General features: G+C 34.2%; 1 long non-coding RNA gene across 1 annotated transcript; it reads left to right on the top strand.

The window, feature by feature from the left end:
* Positions 1-265: 265 nt before the first annotated feature.
* Positions 266-24,332, top strand: LOC138684694 (uncharacterized). The gene is made up of 3 exons (XR_011323938.1): positions 266-672; positions 11,210-11,336; positions 23,987-24,332. It is a non-coding gene; the product is annotated as an uncharacterized lncRNA (long non-coding RNA).
* The last annotated feature ends 14 nt before the right edge of the window (positions 24,333-24,346 follow it).

The following is a 24,346-nucleotide window of genomic DNA, read 5'->3' as shown; positions in this document are numbered from 1 at the left end:
GTAGCTAGAAAGGTGTTGATAACACACCAGTGTTTTGGCTACTGCTGAGCAGTGCTGGCACAGCATCAAGGCTGTCTCTCCAACATTTTTGCCCCCCCCCCCCCCCCCCCCCAATGGCAGGCTGGGGCTGGGCAAGATCTTGGGAGGGGACATAACCAGGACAGCCGACCTAAACTAACCAAACAGATATTCTGTACCATATGATGTCAGCTCAGATATGAAAGCTAAGTAAAGGGAGACAGAAGGGGGGGGCATTTTTGTCTTCCAGAGCAACCACTACACGTACTGAAGCCCTGCTTCCCAGCAAGTGGCTAGACATCGCCTGCTGATGGGAAGTAGAGAATAACATCATTTGTTTTTCTTTGCTTTCACACATGACCTTTGCTTTCACTTTATTAAACTGTCCTTATCTTGACCCATGAGCCCTTTGTCATATTTCCTCCCCCCTGTCCAGCTGAGGAGGGGGAGAGATAGAGCGGCTTTGGTGGGCACCTGGCACCCAGCCAGGGTCAATCCACCACAATAATGCATGGAGCGCTAGAAGTGGAGATTTAACTCAGTAGTGTATGGTTAAGAGGTAAAATATGAAGAGCCTATGTTTTGTAAATTCTTAAATGCTCCTGTATTCACAAGTGATTCCAATCCAAAAGCCTGAAGACTCCTGCACAGTATGTTCGTATTTGTTCTTTATATTATAGATTTCTTGATGTAACTGGTCAGGTTCTGGAAACTGATTCCAAAGAGAGACTTACAGGGCTGACAATGACTATTTCAGATTATCATCACTTGTGTAAAGAGTGCCTAGCCTCCCATTGCACCATGCAATGGTTTCAAATAGCATTAAGAACTCTTGATTATGTCAGTGTTCATTTAAAGCTAATGATATTGCTTTCTAGTTAATTTTGGTTTGGTTTCCTTAAAGCAAGGTGGCAAAATAACTTCCTTAAGTAGATTTTTAAACATACAATTTTTTACTAATTATGGAATGGTAATCCCTTGATTGAAATATTCATTTTAAACTAGACAATCCGTCTCCTGAAATCTTATTTCATTCGATAATGTCAACTTGAAAGACAAAGATGGATTTGGGGAAAGGAAAATAGTAGTATTACTTGGAAAATAAAATATTATTACTGATGCAAAACTACACAAATTTATCCCACATTTTTAAATAATAAATATTATTTAGAATATTGGGAAAATTGTCTTTTCTCAAAGCTTTAGAGATTCAAATATAAAGTATGTTCAAAATATTTTTTTTTAAGTTATTTCAAAACCTGGCTAAAACAACAATACAGGTTTTCATCACACAAGCAGTATCTTAGTTTCTCTGTTAGCTTCTTTTCCCTCTGTGATGGAAAATACATGGGAAGCAGCAACTCTGCGCATTACTTCTGTCTGCTGGCAGTAGCAATTTTTTCCAGGGCTCATGTGCAAATTCTGATGATATAGTTATGCCATGCAAAGAGCACCTTAAGCTCCTTTAGTTATTTTAACAAAATTAGAAGCAAGCTTATTATCGAACCTATGTTATGGAAGAAAAATAAGCTGCTGCAGTCAATCAGTTTCAGGGCTGAAATACATTCTGATTTCCCATTTCCCACCCAATGTATTAGACACTCAAAAGTATTCAGGAAGTATATTAGTATATTGGAAAAGTACTTTACCTTGGCTAAGAGCCTAGAAATCTACATCCTCTAGAAGTCAAGTCTTCCAGTTCATCATCATCTCATGCCTGGGAATAATTTAAAGCTTGAGACAATTCAGTACTTTAAAATAATGAAAATATTTCATAAGAAAACAACAACATTATAATTTCATGTTTTAGTAATGCTGGAGAAGCTATTCAAATACGAGTCTGTTAAGGAAATTAACTTATTCATTAACTAAGTAGACAGGGATGATTCTAAGACTGCAGAAATATTTACAATAGCTTTATCATTTCAGCTTTATTTAATATCCACAGTTTGGCCAAAAAAGACTGAACATAAATGTAAAATTAGGGAAGGTTAATGTCTAAATACAATATGTGCTTGAAAGGAAGACCAGAATGACTGCATGTCTCTGATGCTATCTTTTTAGGTACTATATGAAGTCAATTCACCTCAAAAAAATAAATACACACTACACTCTAATAACAGTAAAACTGCAGATGAATCTTTCTTACAAGAAAAATATGGTCTGAAAAAACATTAACTAAGCCAGCCTTACAATAACATCTCTGACAAATTTAATGTCCCTATGGGCTATTTTTCCTTGATTACATAATGGACTTTAAGTATAAATGCACAAAAACATAGCATTAGTTTTAATATCATCTGACAGAATAAATGAGATTTAACTGCTCACTGCTCACAGATAATGCCCCATGTCTACAGGCATCTTCAATTTCAGAGTAAGATGCTGTATATGGATAAGTGTGTTACCATGAGGTAGTGTTAGAAACATACTTAGATCTTCATGCAACTAGTTTATGCTTTTACATTTCTTCCTTCCATATGACATAGGTCAAACAGAAATTTTTGTGCTAGGAAATAATATATATTATTTAAGAAGAAAGAGGGTTTTTTTTAATACAGAGTATACTTTTCTGAATCAATTAACAAAGTTTGAATGATAAAACTGTAGTATCTATTAATGATCTCTCTGAATTGAGAGCAATAATGTATTTTATTTGCATTTCTTCAGGGCCACGTACTGACATTTCTCGGAGGGGGGGTGGTTTTTTGTTTTTTTTAAAGAATAGCTATTCTAAAGAAGATATCTAATTGTCAAATTTAAAGAACATTTGGACAAGACAAGACCTAACCTTCAAACTGCAATCTGAGACTGAATTTAAAAATAATGATTGAGTATTAGGTGGACTGATTCATCTAACTCACTTATTCAAAGAAGAAACTATTTAATATTCATTGTATAAATTTTTTACTGAAAGAAAATTATTATTCCTGCTATCCTGATGAGGAGTGTAAATAATGATATATAATTTTTGTAATAAACATATAAAAAGATCAGAATTTAAAAGATTTTATTTTGGTCATTCAGTACCAGAGCAAGAAACTGCACCCTGAAGCTGTGAATCCATCATCTCTCATCATCATTAGATTTCAAATTATAGTCAAAAGAGAGATAGGATGGTTGCTGATGGTACAAATTATTTAATGAATAATGGTCAACATCTGCAAGCAGAAATATCACTATCAGGTTGACTGACAGTATCATGCTGATTGGCTAAGTTTCAGGCAGCGTGAGAGAGTAGAACTGATACACATTAACATGATCAGCAGTGTCACCTACAGTGTGATTAATAAGGGGTATGTCTCACTATGATTAAATAAGGTTTCCCATAATGAGGTGAGATTGTGGGGGTTTTGACTGTTGCTCCTTAAAAAGCAGTATTTATGATAAAATATTCTAAAGATTCTCACTTCTTTACTTTCAGATACTTGAATGCCAACTAATCAGTAGTTCTGATTATGGTGGATGACCTCTCTTTTCTTTCTGGACTTTTTTTTTTAATCTTCTTTCGCTTTTTCTGTTTTCGTCCAGAGGAAAACCACTGATTGAGGCATCAAATAAATTTAGGAAAGAAAAAAATCTTGCCATGTTTAAGTAGCCTGACTGATAATATAAGTAAGTTGGAATTGTACTGCTACCTTTTCTGAATTCCATTGGTAGGCACTTTCTGAAACAATTAAGAAGGGGTCTTAAAATATTCAGCACAGAATAACACACTTCAATATTATTGTTCTTCCAACACTTCCCTTCCATTATTTGTTCACAGTACAGTGCTGTCTAAATGTTCATGCAAGTTTATAATCACATACTAGCCCTAGTACTTGCTAGAAGAGACTGCAGGCAAATTCTGATAGGTTATACACAAGGCATGGTACAATTTATGCGAGTCCATATTCCAGCCAACAGTGAAATCTGCAACAGAAAGCTGCATCTCTCAAACTCAAATCAAGTTTCTTATACAATGTGTTCTCCAACACCTCTTAGAAATAGAAATTATTGCCTTTAAACAACAGCAGCACCAGACAGGCATTTTGCACTTGTTTCTGAAGATGGGCTATCACTGAAGTGGAGAGAGAGAAGCAGGCAAACAGGCCCAGAGGTGTGCAGGGAAAGCAAAATAATTGTGAAGAAGGGCCCTGAACAAAGGAAGAAGAAAGAAAACTAAGATAAAAATTATCTCATATCAGTGATAGAGAGAAGTTATGCTTCTTGTTTAGCCTACACATCTCCTTCAATCTTGCTGATGAAAACATTTGCAGCTTCTTTTTTTTTTTTCTAGAAGGCTAGACTAAAACAGTATTAACACTAAAATTATTGCCTCAAGTCTATATCTGCAAGTAAAAAAAAAAAAGTTTCCTTTTTTTCTTTGATTAATTTATTTCAAGCCCCAAATAAACATTTTCTTAAATTAATCTGGATTTTCTTGTGCCAGTCCTAATCTGACAAGGTGGCTTTAAAAACTGTGGAAAAATCATAATGAAGGGGAAAAAAGTCTTCAGTAAAGCTCTTGAGACTTCTGAGAGAGAATTTTAATCTTCAAAAGTGATAAGAGTAAAGAAGGAGGATGACAAAAAAGCCATCTGAAATCAAGTCTTTGGGAACTGTAAATAAGCATGTATTGCATTTTAATACTTCCTTAACTTTTATGTCTAGAATGTTCTTTTTTCGTACATAATGAAAACATAAAACTGCACAGGAAAAGTTATCAAATCCCTGTCTGTTGATTATCAAAAGGAAAGAGTTTGGATTTTAGTGTTATCTGTATTTCCAGCGTGGATACTTTATTTTAGAAAGCCATCATGCTGATTATCATCATCTCACTATATTCTGGATTAAAATTTTGGGGTTTAGTTTCTTATCTGAGAGATACTTTGAATCAATTTAAAATTATTTGTGAATAGTAGAAGCTGACTAAAGACTAAGTTTATCATACAAACCAGATATAAGATCCTTTCAACATTATAAAGATGCCATATTTAGAAATCTATCTTTAGTATTACCATATCAAAATCCTCAGGCAAGGCTGACATGAAACCTTACTTGGAGTGAAAAGAATTTCCAGCTGATGTCTGGAAATACTATCTACTGAACATTTATGCTCAGATCCCACATATTACCTGAGAGCTGAAGTAGAAAGCAAGTAAGACCAGGCTGATCACTTGAAAAAAATGACCATTCTGTTTCTTAGATGAGAGGTGCTGGAAATGTAAGCTAAAAATACTTCCATACAACCAATTTACAAGGCAAAGAACACATTTAATATCTTCATTGATAAGGCAAACCTCTTTTCTTCTTTACCTGGTGAAAGAAAATAATAAAAGATAGGGGTTTAATTTCATTAACAAACTTTTTTTTTTCCTTGATTAAAACAAGATTAAAAAAACAGATTCAATTTAGAGGATAATTAATGGAAAGATATATATACATGTTTTGAAGCTGGGTTGGTGGTACCGTACAATAATTCTTCACAATCTTACTGAAATCCTACTTCTGTATTGATATAAGAAAGCTACTTTTTAATTCAAATTGGAATTTATACAGTGCTAAATCATGCATGATGAAATTACGGAATTGAAAATTTATACAGATTACAAAAGTCACGGAGTATGAAAGCCATAAAAATTGCTTGCACAATAAGAGAAATCTACTGAATAAAAGCTTATGTTGAGAGCAGGCACCTTTAAAAACATTCTGATTTTTCCAAAATTCCTCTCAACTTTAAACCAACAGTTTCTGCCTTCATTTTATCTGATGAAGTAATCATATTAAGGACACTGTAACTGTTATCATTTTACAAACAGCATAGGCCTATTAGCCAATCTTTTCAATACCATATTTTGGAAAATACAGCAATATCTGTGGGAAACAAATGCCAAGGAACCATATGTGCAAGACCCAATTATTCATCTAATGCAGCTAGTTGTACTGATTCTATATAGACATGAAATTTGTTTTCAAGCAGGGATTATGTTTGGTTTTCATTTGTAGAGATTTGTACATAAGAGGTGCAACCCCATCAGTGTTCTAGTTTGGACTGAACTTTTGAATCATATTTTGCAATCATCTCTGACTTGCTATCCATTGATTTGTGATGTGAACTGGATTCCTTATGGATAAAATAAAACTGGAAGATGCACTGCAGGAGTTCACTTAACGCAGTGTAAATGCAAAAGGCATTTAGACTAAGACTAATCCAAAGTAAAAAACCCTGAAATGTGTATGTTACAAATTCAAGGAACAGCACTTAACTAATGCAGGAAGAGTGAAGAGAATGACAATGTCCAGTTCAAATTAGAACTTTTTTCCAGGAAAAAAAATTAACATTTCATGGAAGATCAAGTAAATCAAACTTTATTCAGAGTCTTTGTAAAGGAGGAAGAATAAAGGAGTAAAAAGAGCCTGACTTTCTACCTTGAGGCTTTGTACTTTTATCCAAAAACCAAGAAACAACTGGGTTCTGATCCCTGTTCTGCTGAATATTTACTCATATAAAGTGGAAACATTTCAAACATGGGACTGAGAGTAGTCTTTTGCTCAATGATCATGAGACGCCATTAGAAAGGACATATTAAAATCTCCTAACAAATAAGTAGAAATTGAGTTCAGTTCTCCCACCAGTGGAGACCCAAAGGAACTTCACTTGGGTTACTGTTGGGTATCCCACAATCCTGCCAGTCCCCACAGTAGGAAGGTAGGCTGCTACAACAGCTGATTAGAAATCAAATGCTACTCTGTGCATATGACTGCCTGAGCATTTTAGTTAAGATCAGGAATGCACTCTTGAACTGAATCCTGATTTTTCCCACTCCGGCTCTATGGTTCACATCAGAGAACAATCTTGAGGCGTATAAACTGGTTTCCTTTCAGAGGAAACTAAACTGGAAGATACATTATAGAAATGAACTTCATGTGCTTCAGCAGCTGGTAAATCCAGCAGACCAGACTAGATCTATTCTGAAGTAAAATCCCCAACAAGCAGTGTGGATTTTGGATCCTTAACACCAACTGCTTCACTCTGCAGCTTTGCTCCTATTACTCCACAATATTTATTAATAAGGATGCAGCCAGTCACAAATATCCCTTTCTTTCATTTTAAAAACAAGGACTCATCTCTCCCATTTGCTATCAGATTTACTTGAGGCTTTTAGTTTCTAATTAACAATGAATTCAAAAACCCAAGTTTACAGCTTACACATAGTAGCAAACAAAAATCTATGTCCACTGACACCACATACACACAAAATTTTGTTGTTGGCATTAAGCTTAAGTGATTACCAGCTTTTCCACAGCTAGGAAAACTGCAGTCTTTCAATTACTTTTCCTTTTGAAAGTTTAATCAACACATTTTTTTGCTACTTACTTCTAGCTAAGCTTTAAAAAAGAAAAAAAAAAAAAAAAAGAAAAGAAACCCAGCAAAAGATAATGCTTTCAGGAAGGTAAAGAATTTAGAGATCATGATGAAGTGGCATCTAAGTAAAGAGGTAGCAGAGTCATAAAAACTGGTGACACTATAAGTAGAACATTTCAGTTTACTTTTTGTAAATAAATGTAAATAGTAGCTCAAATTTCAGTTTTATTAAGTGCCTTCTGCATGCTTGAAAGCCTTTCTTATTTAACATTTGCCAAAAGTAACTTTTTCCCCTTAAGCAATTGTGCTTACAGGATGCTCGCTGGAATTACATGAGAATACTATTTTTCCTGACGCCCGCTTTGTTATAGTGATACAAATGCAAAGCCATTTCCATCCTGATTGACATTTAACACTGATAACACCTACTTATTTTACACTCTAGGACAGCAATTTAATTTTATTTTATAATTGTGTTCCTAATGATGAATTGGACAATTACCTCCTGAACAATTTGTATCAATATAGTCCTGATTCACATTCCAGAAAAGCAAGGTCAAGCGCTAACCCTCAAATAATAAGAAACAGCTGAGGATGAAAGTCCATTTGAAAGCACAAACCTTAGGCTAACATATTAGTTTCTCCTCAAAGGAAGTTTTATGGCTTTGAAAATTGCTGTGTAGCAGTGTCTAGTTGCTTGTAAATCCAAGTCTCAGAGACAAGGCATGTCAAAAGAAAGGAATTTCCAGTATGGGGACAATAAGTAGATGTCAACCTATGCCTTTTTTTTCAAATGTATTTCTGAAAGAAGATAATAAATCCTTTGAAGTTTAGGCTGATTTGAAAATTTAAGCTGTCAAAGTTCAAACTCCTACTTAATTTTGCAAACCTCACTATTGCATAACCTCAAATACTTTGATCTTTTTTAGCTGCTTTAGACTGGGACTTGGAGCTTCTAGTTCTTTTTATATAACCAAAATGTCATATAAAATTAAATGATGGAAAACTATTTTTCTAGTTGCACACCTACAAAAATACAGGACAGATCCACATTTCCACAATGCAACATTTTGCCCTTCTTTTTTAATGTGTGGGTGTTTGTGTGCTCTGGATTTCACCCTTTTTAAGAGCTCTTCACACTACTTTAGAAAACCACAATCAGGGCTGCTCTTTCAGACAAATTGATGTCCTGGCCATTATGGTTGTTATATGCCCCAAAGCATATTTTCAGCTGGATGCTCTGTACTTCATGTACTCAAATAGAATGTTCCTAATTGCATTGCGCCCCTTATTATTATCTCTCTGCATAATTTTCTAATAGCGAAGGGAATATTTTGCCACTAAAGTGGTTGTGTATTACTGCTATGTTGTTGTGCACAATTAAACAGCTGTTGCATAGGTAATGTTGCAAAGGTGACTGCATTTTATTATGCTCAGTGAATACATTTTCTTGTATGCATCTATGATAAGGATAGCCATGAGACAAATTGTGTTCATATGTATGTCTCCTAACCTTCACTCTGCCCACTAATCCATCTCCCTTAGAGATAGGTTTAGTTTATGTGAACTTTCTAACAAGTCTCATAAAAGTCTTTTGGAGAGGTATTCTTGGGCACAAAAACTTGCTCTCCACAGCCTTATGTGAGGAGAACAGTGAATAGACAGAATTCAACTGATTTTCAGTCTAGCTTCTGAAACCACACTGAACCAAAGGACACATACTCAAAACAAAAAAAATTCCCAAAACTATACAACCAAACACAGAAAAGTGACCTAAATCAAATTGCATGTGGCTTTTTCTGGCTGAAACACTTCTTCCTTTACTAGATTTTGTCTGAAAGAAACATTTTGTATGCTATGAAAAATCTAAACAAATACAAATATACTTGGGGCTTCTGTGAGGAAAAAAAACCACAGATTTTTGGAGGAGGAGCAATATCTCCCTCATCCAATAACATACCAGTCCTCCTCTTAGTGATAAATTGTACAGGAATAAAAATTCTTATAAACCATTAGTTAAGATAATCACCCAAGACTATGCCAAAGAGAGAATTAAAATCAAGGATGCTCAGGTGAGCATCTCAACTACCAACACTACGGGAGATGGATTAGTGTGCAGAATGAAAATGAAAATAAATACATGATAAATGTAATTTGCTCCAGGGCTATCCCTATCATATATGCAATAGAAAAGTATATTTGCCGAACATAATAAATGCTCTCAACCAAGCTTCATAGACAGACCTTTTTCTTTGGTAAAATCCTTTATATATAAAATAGATAAATAGTCATTGAAATAGCTAGAATGGTTCTACAGCTCAGTAAAATAATTTTGAAGATATAGTTTAACTATTCTTTAACAGAAAATGGTATATTTAAATTTCCTTTTTTCTAGATGAGGACTCTCACCACCTCCTGGAGTTAGTAGATAAAAAACATGTATCAACATACATTCCAACAATTTTGTGAATATAGTCTTAAAGAACATTTTAATCCATCTTTATAATTCAAACATTGCGTTTCCAGCTCCAAACTCCAGTAAATAATTGGCAACAAAGCTTACAGAAACTCATAAATATTTTTTTTGATCTTTAAGTCTTATTGAACACAAGATCAAGAGTCCTGAGACATTAGTTTGGCTGGCAAAGCCATCAGAATAGTGTCTCAAAAGGACTATATTTCTCCAGTCAACCTGTGCAGTGTTTCAAAAACTGAAGTTTACAAATAAATGGACTAAAAGAAAAAAACCTGACTCCTCCCCTAAACAGTAATATTTTTTCCATCTATTACATATTTTCCAAGTCATTTGTTTGTTTTCTTTGCAAAATGTGTCATAACTGGAATACATGTTGGTGTAGTTTATGAGTTTGACTGGTAGGTGTCTGGAGTAAGCCATAAGCTACTGTGCTGTATGTCACTGAAGGAGGATGAAAACTCTTCATGAGTTCCAGTACATTGAGAATGAAGGAGGCTTATTGAATTATATATGCAAATGAGTAACATAATCAGTACAGTGCTTGATTTAATTTCTTATTAAATTCTGCTTACTATAGACTGTCCCCAAACTCTCACTTTTGATGTGTTGCATAATTTTGTACTGAAAATACTTGCTACTTTGTTAAGGGGCAATTTATCACTCAGAAGAGTCACTGTGGATTCTAAGAGGCATATCATGTGAAACATTTTTAGGAATAATGGGAGATGTGATAGATGAAATGCATGCACAACTGATCCTCCATAATGAGACATATCAGAAGGAAGTGTCTATTGTAAAGGAGTTTCTACATTCAACAACAGTAGCTCTTCCCAAGTTGGCTGTGCCAAGGACTGAAGCAAGAGGTTACACTAAAGATGTTCACTGATGTTCAGGAACCCAAAAAAGTGTGTCTCTGCCTTCCACTCTGTTATAGGCTTTTATGTTTTTTTGCACATAATCAGTCTAGCATTCTGGGGACTCAAGTGTGGCCAAGGTACAAATTTTCTGCCCATAAACTTTTGCTTCTCTAGTAAATGTTCTGTCTCATGAGAAAAGTGTTAACTAGGTCTGAAAGGCCCTTGGAAAAAACAAAGTACGCTATATAAATGAACTACTGATAACACAACTACCACATTATTTAAAACACCAGAAATATTTTTATGGGCTCCTAATTTAGATTTCCCTCCCTCAAAATATTTTCTTTGATCTAAGGAAAAGAAGGTTGTTGACTGAATTGACCGAGTTGACAACTGTTGACTGACTGACAAGTCATTTTCTGGTTTTCTATGAACGTTTTTAAAAGACTGTAGTTTTTCTTTGTGATTCAAAAGCTCTCTGCTTTCTTTGTTGTTTTTTTCTTAACTTAGGTATTGTGTTAGCAAACACATGACTACTTAAGAAACAGAAGTACTGACAGATGGAAGGACTTGCCAGCAAGACAATTCTAAGAACTCTTCCTTCAGCAACATTGAAATCTACTCACTATTTTATTTAGTAAGCTTCCAATCTCTTCACAAATTACATATGAAAGTAAAGCTCAGTATTTCAAGAGCTGGCCAGTTTATGAAACCAAGTAAAATAAAATAAAATCGAAACTATACACAATAAGAGACTGCAATGTTATCATAAATCTAGATGTACGACGTTGGTTCAAACAAATTGCAAAAAACTATGCAAGTAAAACTCATGTATACCATATTGCACTTTATGATATCACACCAATCAGTCCAAAATAATCTATACAAATTCTCATCCACCAGTAAACACTATTCAGCTCAAGAATCTTAGGACAAAAAAAGAAAATTTCAGTTAAAAGTGGAGATGTCTTACTTATCCTCGTGACTGCTAATAAGATGTGAGACAAGTATACTGTTAAGAAATGTAAAATGCCTGTTATGCAGAACTTATTTGTAATTTAATTTAAGAGTTACTCATAGGCTGATAAGAAGCAGAGACATCTGTAGGGGGCAAATCAACCATAGGAAGTGGCAATTTACAGATTAGGACCCTTTTTCATAAAGGTATATAAATGTGTGCTAATTTCAAATATAAGAAAACATAAAGGAGCCAGTGGAAACATTTACTGCATAAAAATTTAAACAGACTGCACCCTGCTACAGATAAAAGGATTTTCTCCCTAAAGGTATAAGCCCTTTCATCTTTATAAACACAGCATTAAAGTGCAAAACCAGAATGCACTCCAATTATTTTTGGCCACGTTAATTGCTCTCGTTTTGCTCATACGAGAAATCTCTCTTTGAGTTTAAAGGTACTATAGTTAAAATATGTGTATAACTCTAGTTTTCATCCCTAGATGTATACATCATTATCTTTTATAGGTAATTTAGGAGTAGACAAATACACAATTATGTACAGAAAGAAGAATTTATAGTGAACAACTAAATGGATAACAAAAATGAGAATTCAGAAATCTGAAGATGCCAGAATCAGTAAATACTTTTTTTGTTTGTTCACTGTTTTGCTTTGCCTTACTTTATGTAATACAATATGTTGATGTACTTTAACCTTCTCTCCAATGTGCCAGTGTCCTCCTTCTGGACCAACTTTATTGCCCTTCCATCACCTAATACTATCTAAACATCTTTTCTAGATTTGCTAACAGAGTGTATCCTCATACAGTGCTTTTCCTGCTTTGCTCTATTACCTCTGAAAGCGTTTACACTTAGAAAACACAGGACTTTTTAAAGTATCCATAGAAATATAAAAATAGAATTAATATCAGGCTATTTAAAATAACAATGAAAATTTCTGGATGGAAAAAATGATTTTTTTTTTCAAAATATACATGCACAATTTTGTAAGATGACGTCTTTCTATTTAAATTAATCTTTTATTAGATAATATTTCTATTCCTTGGAGTTATTTCTCTATACTATTATTGTAACTGAACATCCATTTCTATTAAATTTCTTGCCCAAATTTTTTGAACAGCAGTAGCATCCCATCTTTATAAGCATCTGCTTTACTCCAGTGAGAAGTGAAACCATAGTTACTTTTTAAAATTAAGGCTTAGTTACGTATATAATATTCACACAGCACATACATACATTTCTTTTGTATAGAAAGCTACATTTGTGTGTATGTATTTGAGTCTTAACCCTTATAATGAGTCCCTGGAAAAAATACTTAATATCCCTGTGCCTCAGTCTTTCTAGGTGAAAAGAAGCTGGTATTCATAATGTTTTCTATGTCTGTATTGTTTGTTTACAAGTGCAAGGATAAAAAAAAATCCTCTGAGCTTCTTTTATGTGGCTTTTTGGCACAACAAGGCTCCTCAGCACATTGATTTGAACTAGTGAAGTTGGTTGCTGTCAGGACAGAGTTACCTAAAAACAAAAGGGTAATGAGTTTATTCCTGAAATATTCCTGAATACAATGAATAATCACAAGGACTAAATTAATAAAAAGGTTTTATATATGTATGTATATCTGTAAAAGATACATTTGTACTTTGAAATTTTTACTAAAATTATTGTTCCATAACATATGTCTATTGCACACAGATATCCACTTTATGTCTGAAGACATTTTAAACATAAATAAGCATTACTTCTTTTTCCTTTCTGTCTCTGAAGGTAAAGTTGTAGCAATGTGTTTCATTCACATAAATAAAGGATATATAAAAAGAGATATGAAAGCTCCAAAATGAACTAAACCAGCTTTTCCATTAATAAAATAAACCTAGCCTATAAAATTTATTTATGAACCTACCATACTCCTCATATCTGATGCTGATGTGTCCAGCCAACCAGAAATTCAATGACAGGTTGTATCATTCTGTGCGTTGTCCCTTCAGTTTACCCTGTAGCTTGAAAAAGGTTCATGGCAAAAAAACTTTTTTATGACTGTTCAGTCTTTCGAAGATATATATTAATTTCTGCAAACTCAGTTCAACTTAATCTAAATTATAAAATGAACTAAACTAATTTAGAAATTGCCCAACTTTCAAACCACCTCCACTTCTGCCTTTTTTTGACTGGAGGTCCAATGGTCTACATTTGACATTAATCTGCACATTACTTTTGAGGTGCAACTAAGTATTACTCATTCAAGAAGGAAGCCCACCCATGCTCCAAAAACTATGTTAAGAACACAAAACTTTTACTACAATATATGTAAACTGAATACCACATGGCTGATAGGGTCTACAGTTTAAATAACCTTCCATGTTATTTAAATATATTGCTACACTGTCAAATAACTGTTGTCTAGTATACCAGTATATTTGTATGCTCCATTTACACCAATTGTAGAAATACACTTTTGAAAATAACAGGATATCTGAATAGCAATTGTCAGTACCCTGCTTACTTTAAATGGGGCATAGGAGAAAATGTTCTCCAAATACTATCACCATGCATCTGTACCTCAATATTTAAATTTTTATTTCATTTCACATTTTATTTGGCCTAAAGGAGGTAAAAAAGGATTAAAGCTGTTGAAAAAAATCCTTGTTCTTCCTGTTACCAATAAACTATTTTCGTGTACAGGGAAGAAAAAATAATGTAGATTTTGTGACAAAACCATGATGCCAGACACAATATAAATGTGAAAAGGACAAAAGATCTCTGAAAGGGCTGCGTGTGTTCAGCAAGATCTTCCAAAGCAGCATTGTCTGGCCACATGATGGTTTACAACATTACTTTTCCACCATCAGTGTCAATTAGAGGAAATACGAGCAAATTGTTTCCTGCTGAGGAGCAATTTCAAGCCAGGGTAGTAGGAAATGAACTGACACCAGTGGCAGGTGAAAACTACCTCCCATGCCTGACACCATCTCCAGAACTTAGACAGTTATGCTAAGGTTTATACAACATAAAGCTGTTGCTGCAATACAGCACTAAAAAAGTTTTGTACTGTTTGGAGAATTGTCCTTAACAAATCAGTTAAAACTTTTCTTGTGCTCTGTATACTGCAAAATTTAGTAGACATCAAACAAATCATGGCGGGGTCAAAGCATGTATGTGTAGGTATAACTGAATATTTTTGTTCCACTTTCCACCTCATTCCTCATACTGCCAGTTAGTATTTCTTAAGTCTGTAGCATGCTTTTGCCTTGTTTACTCTAAAATTTCAGGAAGGAGTTAATTTCAGAAATACTGATGCATGTAAACCATGACTTCTGAAGACAGTAACATTGTTTGATTATTTAGAATGTTTGTAATTATACTTAGAAATAAGGAAGCAGAAAACAGAGAGCTTTTTCTGAATCTATTGCATACAGTATAGCTATTGACAAGAGAAAATTCTTAATTGATTTTACGAGTCAAGGTAATAATCTGTGCTCTGCAGGCAGGTCCTCACTCCTAAAGGGTAACAAAAAAAATAAATCCCTGATGTGCCATATTTAGAAAAAAACTAAGCAGTTGCCAAGAGACTTCCTTTTCCAGATTAAAAATGTAGTAACTTCAGCATCATTTATGTGTTTGCAGATAATTTAAGGTAACTATTAAGCTTCTGTAACTCAGCAGGGAGTTATGTTATGGCTGTTTCATGGAAATTGTTATTATGAAGCACTCAACAACAACATTTTATTTGTGTCTGATACTCCTACAAATATTGCCATTCTCCTCCTAAACTAAGCAGCAACAAACAACCTTTGAAGAGCATGTCTTATTCAAGACAGCATAGGGTTTAAGAACCACCTGTTCATTTTGTCATTTCCACAGCTTGCTCTGAAATCCACTGAAAGTAAGTATACTGAAGAAAAAATACCTGAAACGTTATGTACCCATTTCAGACTCTTAGCACCTTAGACAGTAATCTTTCTTTTCTCTAACAGCCATCTAGACACCTTTGCTGCACTATCCTATAGCCAAAAGCAGTATTTACTGCACTAATCCCAGGCCAACAGTGTCATGAAAGGCAGTAGCCTTTCACTATCTAATGCTGAAAACTGTAAAAAAAAAAAAAAAAAAAAAAAGGCAGTAAAAAGCCCTTTATAGTATTGGCTTGTTTGGATTCAGAAAACTGTTTTGGCCTGAAAATGCTTAACTATTTCCTTTTGTCCATTCCTAAATTACTTTATCGCTAAAACTTAAAACTCACATTTTAAGTACAACTGGTTAACACAACAGCACTTGAATGCCATTTGTGTATTGGTTGTACTGCCCAATTAACTAAATCTCTTTGTTAGGGCATTCTCACCCTGCCGTCATGATCAAGCATCAGAGTAATAAGCAATAGGTCTTTGTGCAGGAAAAGTAACATAAACACCTAGCGTCCATACAAAACATGCGAACCGTTTTGAGGGCTTTGAATGGCTGATTCCATTATCTAAATGCTAAGTCATATACACATGAATTAGGTGAAGAAGATGCTTAGAGCTCTGATGACTTTCACTGAAATGTACAGATCATGGTTTTTTTGAGGCTAAGTCAGTATCATCACTGTCCATAAGAGAAGTGCTAGATGATATTTCAGAGAGTATCATACCTGGTCCTATGCTTTGGTCTACACACTCTGAAAGGCTTAAGGCTCCTGGAAAAGATGAAGACTTGACACTGGCTGTAAATCCCAGTTAGAGATTTTTCTCTTATCTGTATCTCTGAACACCACCATGTAAGAAAGAGAGGGTGTTATGATAGATTGCTCTCTAGATTCTCTATACATAAGCCATAGCTTAAAAATTCATCTGCTTTCTTCTTCAGTTTTGTCCTCTATATTTGGATCCTGTCTCAGAGCTTCACTAGATCATTCAACTGTTCTTAACAAGTACATTAATAACATGAATACTCTGCAAGGAGATCAAAAACATTTCTTGCTGGCCCTTGTCACTTTCAGATATCTTCTTTCTTTGTAGACTGATGGTATTATACATTTGTGTTACTTACAGGCAAAAAAACCCGAAACGAAGTGCTGTTCACTTTCCTGACATATACTAGAGAAGTGGCTTTTACTGCAGCGTCTCTTGGGAGTAATGTAATAAAAAGCCCACTTTTGGGCTAACCTATTCGAATTGGCCCTCAGAGCCTTTAGATATATTCTTGACATTTGTATCTATATAGCCTTTCCATCCTTACCTTCTTAAAAAAATGTAAAATAAAACTTGTTTAATTTAGCTGAAGGTAAATTTAATGCTGCAAAATTATTGACTTGAGAATTTAAATTTAAAGCCTTTCATCAGAGGAGAAGTACAAGCTTTTTAGCAAAATTCTGCCTGCGGGTGTAGCACGTGATAAATGGAGCAGAGTGTTCCAATCACTTTTTATGTGGATAATAATTCTCTGTGATCAATTTCCACTCATTTATCTTTGTCTCCCTAATATGTGCATCCTGACTACTCCTTTTCTTGCATCTTTTGCCTAGATTCTCCATCTTCTCTATGGCACTAGGTTTTAGCATTATTAAAATTTGTGGACTATAGAAAATGATTTCAGACTACACCCTTTCCTCAGTTTGCCACAACAATGTGCATGAATATACATTCAAATGATTTATACTAAAAGATTTCCTAAAATACCAGATTATGTTCCCTACTCAGAAACATTGTCTCCCATTAATTTTTAAGAGAGGTTTCTGCTGAAGGTGTGACTATAATGTAACATTTGCTTTACTATAGTCAAATTTACAATATTAAAAAGAAAAGAATTCATTATGGTAACAAAGCTAAGGAGACAAGGAAGAAAGAGAACTCAGCAGGCATAGATTTACTAAACTCAAGTACCTGTAACATTCATTGTTAATGGTGGAGGAGAAGCCTAAATATATATCTAAAATTATCATTAATAAAATTATTATAATTCCTTCGAAAATATAGGTCTTTACAAGCTTGCTCATGCCTTAGCTGAAGTATGCTATATTACAAATATTTCTACACACGAGAGCTGGAGAATATTTTGCTTACCTTTACAGTTAGATAAATTAAATCACAGGAACTTGTATCTTCTGTCATCCAAGGGCAGTAAACCATCTGGAGTAGGATACTTACATGAATCAGGGAATTAGGTATGGAACTAAGAATCTTGTTTTGTTCCACACTGTTCTGACACTGCCCTTCAAAGTGCAACCCATCCCACAATGGAATCATCAACTAATTTTATGAGGCTACACCCTTTTCCATTATCAAGCCATTAACCAAAAATACTCAGTAAAACTTGAAAACACATCTTCAGAATAAATTATCTTCTCATTTGGTACTACAACAATGCTATTTAAATTTTGTAATCACTTGTGCATTTGTCTTTTCCTGGCTTGTACATTAACCTGTTTATAAGTGGGTTAATTTTAAAAAAAAAAAAAAAGGTCTTACTTAAGCTGTATGCAGTCAGGTTTAAGCAGTCATTCACTTTGGACTCTTTCTTGGGGACTCTGAGCATGTGGCTCCTTACAAAATTAATTTTGCAAAGTCACCAAAGTCCTGCCTGTGCACTGCTTTGTGGTTTTGTGGCTATCTGTACATCTGCTAGGAGAAGAAAAAATCTGTCCTGTCATGAACGTCCATAAGTACCTCTGCAAAGCAAGAATTTGTACCTGCATTAACTAATAAAGCATTCACCCACTTGTCCTAGGCCAGGTATAAAGAACTCAGTTTACCGTTTGGCTTCACATTTTGATATTCAGTCATGGCTTCATGACATGAATTATTAATTAATGCACTAAGTCTCAGGATATACGTAAAGGGCTCTGCCAAAAAATGCAAGTGAGATTGCTAGAAGGTTACAGAAAAAGCACTAAGAGAGCATGAGTTTAATGGAAAAACTCTAGTACAAGTGGAAAATATGTTAGTTTTATAAACACAAAATTATTCTAATTTCTTATTTAAAAAATTAAGCATACAGTGAGATACAATGGTACCAATACATACAATAACATTCAGCAGAATATTCTATGTAGACAGAGATGTTCATTGTGAGTGCTGTGTCCTTATTTCACAACAAAGGAAAGACAATACAAAACAACCAGTTAGACACAAACCACAGGCGGGGCTTTGCTTCAAAAATTAATTTACTTGAATTAATAGTGGAATTACCCATGATACAGGAATTACTTGAAAGCAGACTTGAAATTTAACAGATTTATTATCTAGTTGATCAAGTGTTCACTAACATATTTATTAGTTTTACTTCTTTATAGCTTTTAGAAAAGACTTCAAACTTGATAACAATGTTCAGTTACTCCAGTTTTGTGCTAGCTTTTGAAATTCTCTTTCTCCATTTTCTTCTAAATATTTGTCATTTCTTCTAAAATCTGGTCAATTTCTAAGTAGTCTTTTTATCACCAGGTATACTGGATACTCAGTCTGATTGGATGTTCAGAGAATAAACTCAAATTTTGTTTCCTTTACTTAATGTTGAACTATATTAGCTTATTTCATGAGCAGGATAGCTGATACATTTTATTTTTCATTTTGTATTTGACAAAATTTGTTTGTTTCTTGATGTATGTATGTGTTTTCATTTGTTTGTTGCTTTTTTTTTAACTCTCTATTGGACAGTCTGGCTGTCCAAACACAAGTTTTTTCGGTTGAATTGCAGCTAATTTTCAGTGACTCAAAAGTAGTATACTCTATGGTAATGCTTAGTTCTCAGTCTTGTTGTTCTTGTTACTTGCTACTACAAAAGACGTTTTATGACAGATTAAGGGAAGCTTTTTCCTCTTCACATCCATTGAAGCTTTAAAGCTTCACTTTTGAAATTGCAGCTGTCTCCTTGATCTTGAACACTTTGGCAGGTGCTTTCATACTTTTTAAGTCAACCTTAGGATTACCTTTCCCTTCAAAGTTTTGAAACTTTTAGAGAGAAAGAAGGCAGCCCACTTTTGAAATTTGCAATGGAAGATAGCAGGAGCAAAATCATTAAAAATATTGTCATTGGGAAGCTCAAAGGAAGGGATTATTCCAATTTCATAAGAATCAATGACATCAAGCAAATACTACATTCATTTAGAAAGATAGATGATGATGAGACATCAAAAGGTTATCTGAAGATAAAACCCTCCAACTCTTCAAAAGACATTTTTTAAAATGCAAACTTCTACAGCATGACAGCTGATCAAAATGCAAAACTCTCAGATTTTAAAAACATTTCCTAAATAATTGTAAAATATGTAATTTATAATGCTGTACACAGATGAACATACAATATTATTTACAATACATTTCACATTTTACAACAAGTAATTCTGTCATTTTATGTTAATGAAGTTATAAGTCCCTAACTGAAGTCCTATGTAGTAAATACAAGGAAGGAATACCAGAAATAATTAGATCAAATTATATGAGGCAGTTTTTTCCAAAGCACCTAAGTGATTCAAGTGCTTGCATGTTATTGCCATTTGGGCTGTATTCAAAATCACCTCCTAGCTGTAGAAGCCAATATTAGGAAGTGAATGTGTGACATCTGTATATAAAGGACAGCTATAATTTTCAAAGTGGAAGAAGGGGTATAGGACCATCTTCTTGCTAGAAGTTAATGGAAGCCAAAACCTAACTCCCTCTGGCCCTTTATAAACCTAAAATTTAGGTGATATGAAACATTGTCAAAATTAATAGATTCAATAAATTATGCAGCCAGGAGGCCCTGTCACCATCACTCTTGATCACCACCTGCATAACACAAACCATAGGAAATTCCTGAAGTAGTTCCCTCTGCAATTCCAATGAACATGGCTTAATTGAAGTATATCTTTTCCAGAACATATCCAAACAAACTGTTTTTAACAGTTTTCAGTTCATTAAGCATGTATGTGACTCTGTGGGACTTTTTCTCCTAGTTGATTTGCATCAAAATAATTTAGCTGCTGAAGTGCCAAAAATTTACATTTCTATTTCAGACTTTGCTCTCTATGCACATAATATATGTAATCAAGTCATTGTCACCTGAGACAGAAACTGCAAGTTTTATAGTTCTGTGATGAACTCACCTTTATTTTTCTAAAATACAGACTAAAACAAATTTTACTGTGATGTATGTGGCTCTTTCTAAAGTTAGGAAAATGCCATCTCTAAGGTTCAGCGGGTGATACAGGCCTTGTAAGTAACAGGTGTTAAGCAAGCAACCCAGACTGAAGTCTCAATAATAATGTAGTTTTTCCTCACCACTACATTTTATAAATCAGTGCTTAGGGGTATAATTTACCTTCTTTAGCAGGATATGATCATCTGCAGTAGATGTAGTGTCTATCAGATTAGAGAAGTGTCTTCTGTTTCATTCTCTAAGATGTAGACCCATAATAAAATAAAATAATTTATTTCTGAGCTCTCAGTGTTCTGAAGCACACAACGTAATTTTTCACTCCAGTTGACTCTCCCCAAACTTTTTGCCCACTCAATCTAAGTAGATTATGAACAATTATTTTAACATGCAGATGATATGAATTTTCCTACCTGGTAGATAGTCCTTCCTGTTTATTACTCAACTGCCCATTGCATTTAATTTCTCCTCTTTGCATTCCTTATGGTCTTGATTAATAGTTCCTGGCATCTTGATTTTGTGCTGGGCATTTCCATTATAATTCAATGTTTTTCACCACTTATAACTGTCATAGATTTATTACACTGCATGAATCAGATGTCTTCTATATCTTTCTCCATTTTCTGTTCAGTCAGATATACATACAAGGTGGGTGCCGATGGACTTTAAATAACTGTTCTCTTAAGCAAACTGAAAATCCTGCTTTTCCTTTTTCAGTTTTATTCCTTTACTGAAGCACATCTTATATTGGTTTTGAAGACAATTATTTTGATATGTCCATTTTTCCCATTAATAACAAATTTAATAGTATAATACTGAATATCTTTGCTTTCAACATAGTCCACAACGAGAGTGAAACTAATCCCACTGCTCTATATGCCCAGTGCACTAAGGAATAGATATGGTAGAGCTTTAATTAAAGCAAAATAAAACAAAACAAAAAAACACACCACAAAACTACCAAAGAAAGAAAATGACCCTCCCAACCCCCCCCTCAAGGAACCAAACACCTCTCCGACCTACATAAAAATTTATTTTGTTTAGTTTTAAATGTTTTTAGATCCACTGTAAATGACAGTATGATATAGGAATTTCTGACATAGTACACAAATTACCAGCAGTTTTAGTTACACTCTTCCATTTTAACCCAGAAATGCTTACAAGGTGTAAGCCTGAGCAGGAAAGAGCAAGTGAGCAAAAGGGTGAACAACCAAAAGAGCAAGTGAGTGAAAGAAAGATAGAGAAACTGAGATTATCTTCAGACAATGGTCAAAGGCTTCTTCATATCTGGGCCTGAGCTTCTGGCTTCCCTCAAAAAATCTAGAAGAAAAATCTGGTTCTAAACCAGAGTCCAAAGAACCCAGAAACTTTGCTAACAGTTCTCTTGCGTTCCCCAGTCCTGAACTTTTAAGGACTATAATATCTTTCTCACTATTGTTAATTCTTCAAGTCAAAATGAATCTGAAGTGTGTGATCCATACACACAACTCTAAATCTGGCAAAGCAGATTTCTATTTGCTTCCAACCTTCTTAGGATTTATATTGCAATCAATTCCAGAGCAATGAGGAATTTAAGCTATAAAATAGAAAGCTGCAATAAGAGCAGCCATCTTGAACCAGTGTATCATTATGGCATAAATGAAGGTGCTTGAGAGATTTCTGTCTTTTTTTTTGTTTGTTTTGTTTAAGAGCAGGATAACTAGCTTTAATGAAATATTCCAATTTTTAAATGAAAAAGTGAACTAATTGAATTTCAGGGTAAGCACTCAATTTCTCAGTATTGGTGATACTTTTCATTTTTGTTCAATCACACATCAGCTGACCCAAACTACTGCAAAATTTCACAGGAATGACAGTTGTCCTTTTATCCCTGCATTTGTTCTATGGGCTTGGTGGACTGTAAATCCCAAGAAGAATCAAAATATCCTCCTGGTTAGGTTGCTATAATGTAGTGTTAAAGTATGACATTTGGAAATAAAGAAATATGACAAGGTGGAAATATTTTGCAAAGCATTAGGGCCATCTCAATCAGTTCTGCTCTCTGAAATCTGGAAGATAAATACTTCAGTAATTACTGTGATGTTAAAAAATGCACAACAAAAAAAGGATATACAGAATCATTTGCTCCATTCACAGTAAAATACACCACAAATAAAGATGAGATTCACAGAGATTCCTATCTTAATCATCATAAATATTTTCTGCATCTAAATTAGCCTGCAGACACATATATATTTACGTATGTTTATTCTGAACATTGCTAAAGAGTGTTTTAAACATCATACTAACTATAATACTCGTGGTTCTCAAAGATTCCTTAAATAACTGTGTGTATATACTATATATATTAGTTAAGGAATCATTGAGATTCCTTATCTCATATATCAGTTCTCATAAGAAAATTCAAAAGGTGCCTTTCCTCCAGAAAAAAGCCGACAGTGTAAAGTCAAATTATATTTCTCTGCTTCCCAGCTTTTCAGTTGTAGAGCTGTGTAAAACAATGTTGAAAAAATACTTATATTCTTGGGAGGGTAATCAGACTGCTAGACTTCCCACCAAGTGAAAGGAATAGGACTGTATTTAGTGATTATCTACTCTTGAAGGGGCCTAAGTCACCTTGTACAAGCACCACACAAGCATAGTTTTACAAGTGGATGAAAAACTAAAGCTAGACATTCATTAAACCTGATTCCATCAAAGCTAGGAAATAGAGCATGACTTTTTGCTGGCTTTTGTTTTTGCAGTGAAGAAACCTATTTAGGTATCTAATGGATTCCTTGTTGCTTGAACTCTTAAATTCAGAACAGTGCATCTTGCTCATAAATATCCTATTGCTGCAGCAAAAATTCAAAGCTTAAAATTAGCTAGTAAAGTTATGAATGCTGTAGGAGGCAAGGGTGGATGATCTCTTCAGGCTGAATACCTCTATCCAAAGCTAAAGGCACATAATTAGCCTGGCCAACTCAGTACAAAAGGAACAGGGGAGGAGCAGGTGTTATATTGCTCTCTTCATGGAAAACACTAACATACAAATGCATAAAAATAATATATGTATTTCCCTCGCAAAGTTTAAATGAATCTTTGTCATAAAATGATATATTACTATTAAAAAATGTTTCCTGATGTATTGATGTGGCTGTATTCTTCATGCTCCTTTTCTCCTTTATTGGTATCTATCACTGCTCAGACTCTACTTTTTTTCCTGTACAGACTTCCTTTCCTGGACCAGAGCAGTGATGCAGTACAAGAGATGTTACCTGGGACCTCCTTTACCAACCGAGAGTCATAACTTTTCCACTGCATCTTTACTTTTCTGCCACAGGTTTTCCTCTAAATCATGCTGGTTTTATTAATTTTATTTCGTTTGTTCTTAATATTATTTTACAACAGTATTTGAATTGTTCTTTCTTCTCAGAAGCCCTAGAGGAAAGAGAAAGATAGAGCTTAATTTTATTGCAATTCTTGCAGAGTAAAAAAAAAAAAAAAAAAGAAGAAGAAGAAATGTTTGCTTAGCTACACCAGAGATGAGAATTTTTTTCTCCAATGTCTAGCAACTATAATCCAATTAAA

This window comes from Haliaeetus albicilla, chromosome 3, assembly GCF_947461875.1.
Source record: "Haliaeetus albicilla chromosome 3, bHalAlb1.1, whole genome shotgun sequence".
Taxonomy (NCBI): Eukaryota; Metazoa; Chordata; class Aves; order Accipitriformes; family Accipitridae; genus Haliaeetus; species Haliaeetus albicilla.
Note: the sequence above shows the minus strand (reverse complement) of the source record. Positions and strands in the feature narration are given on the sequence as shown.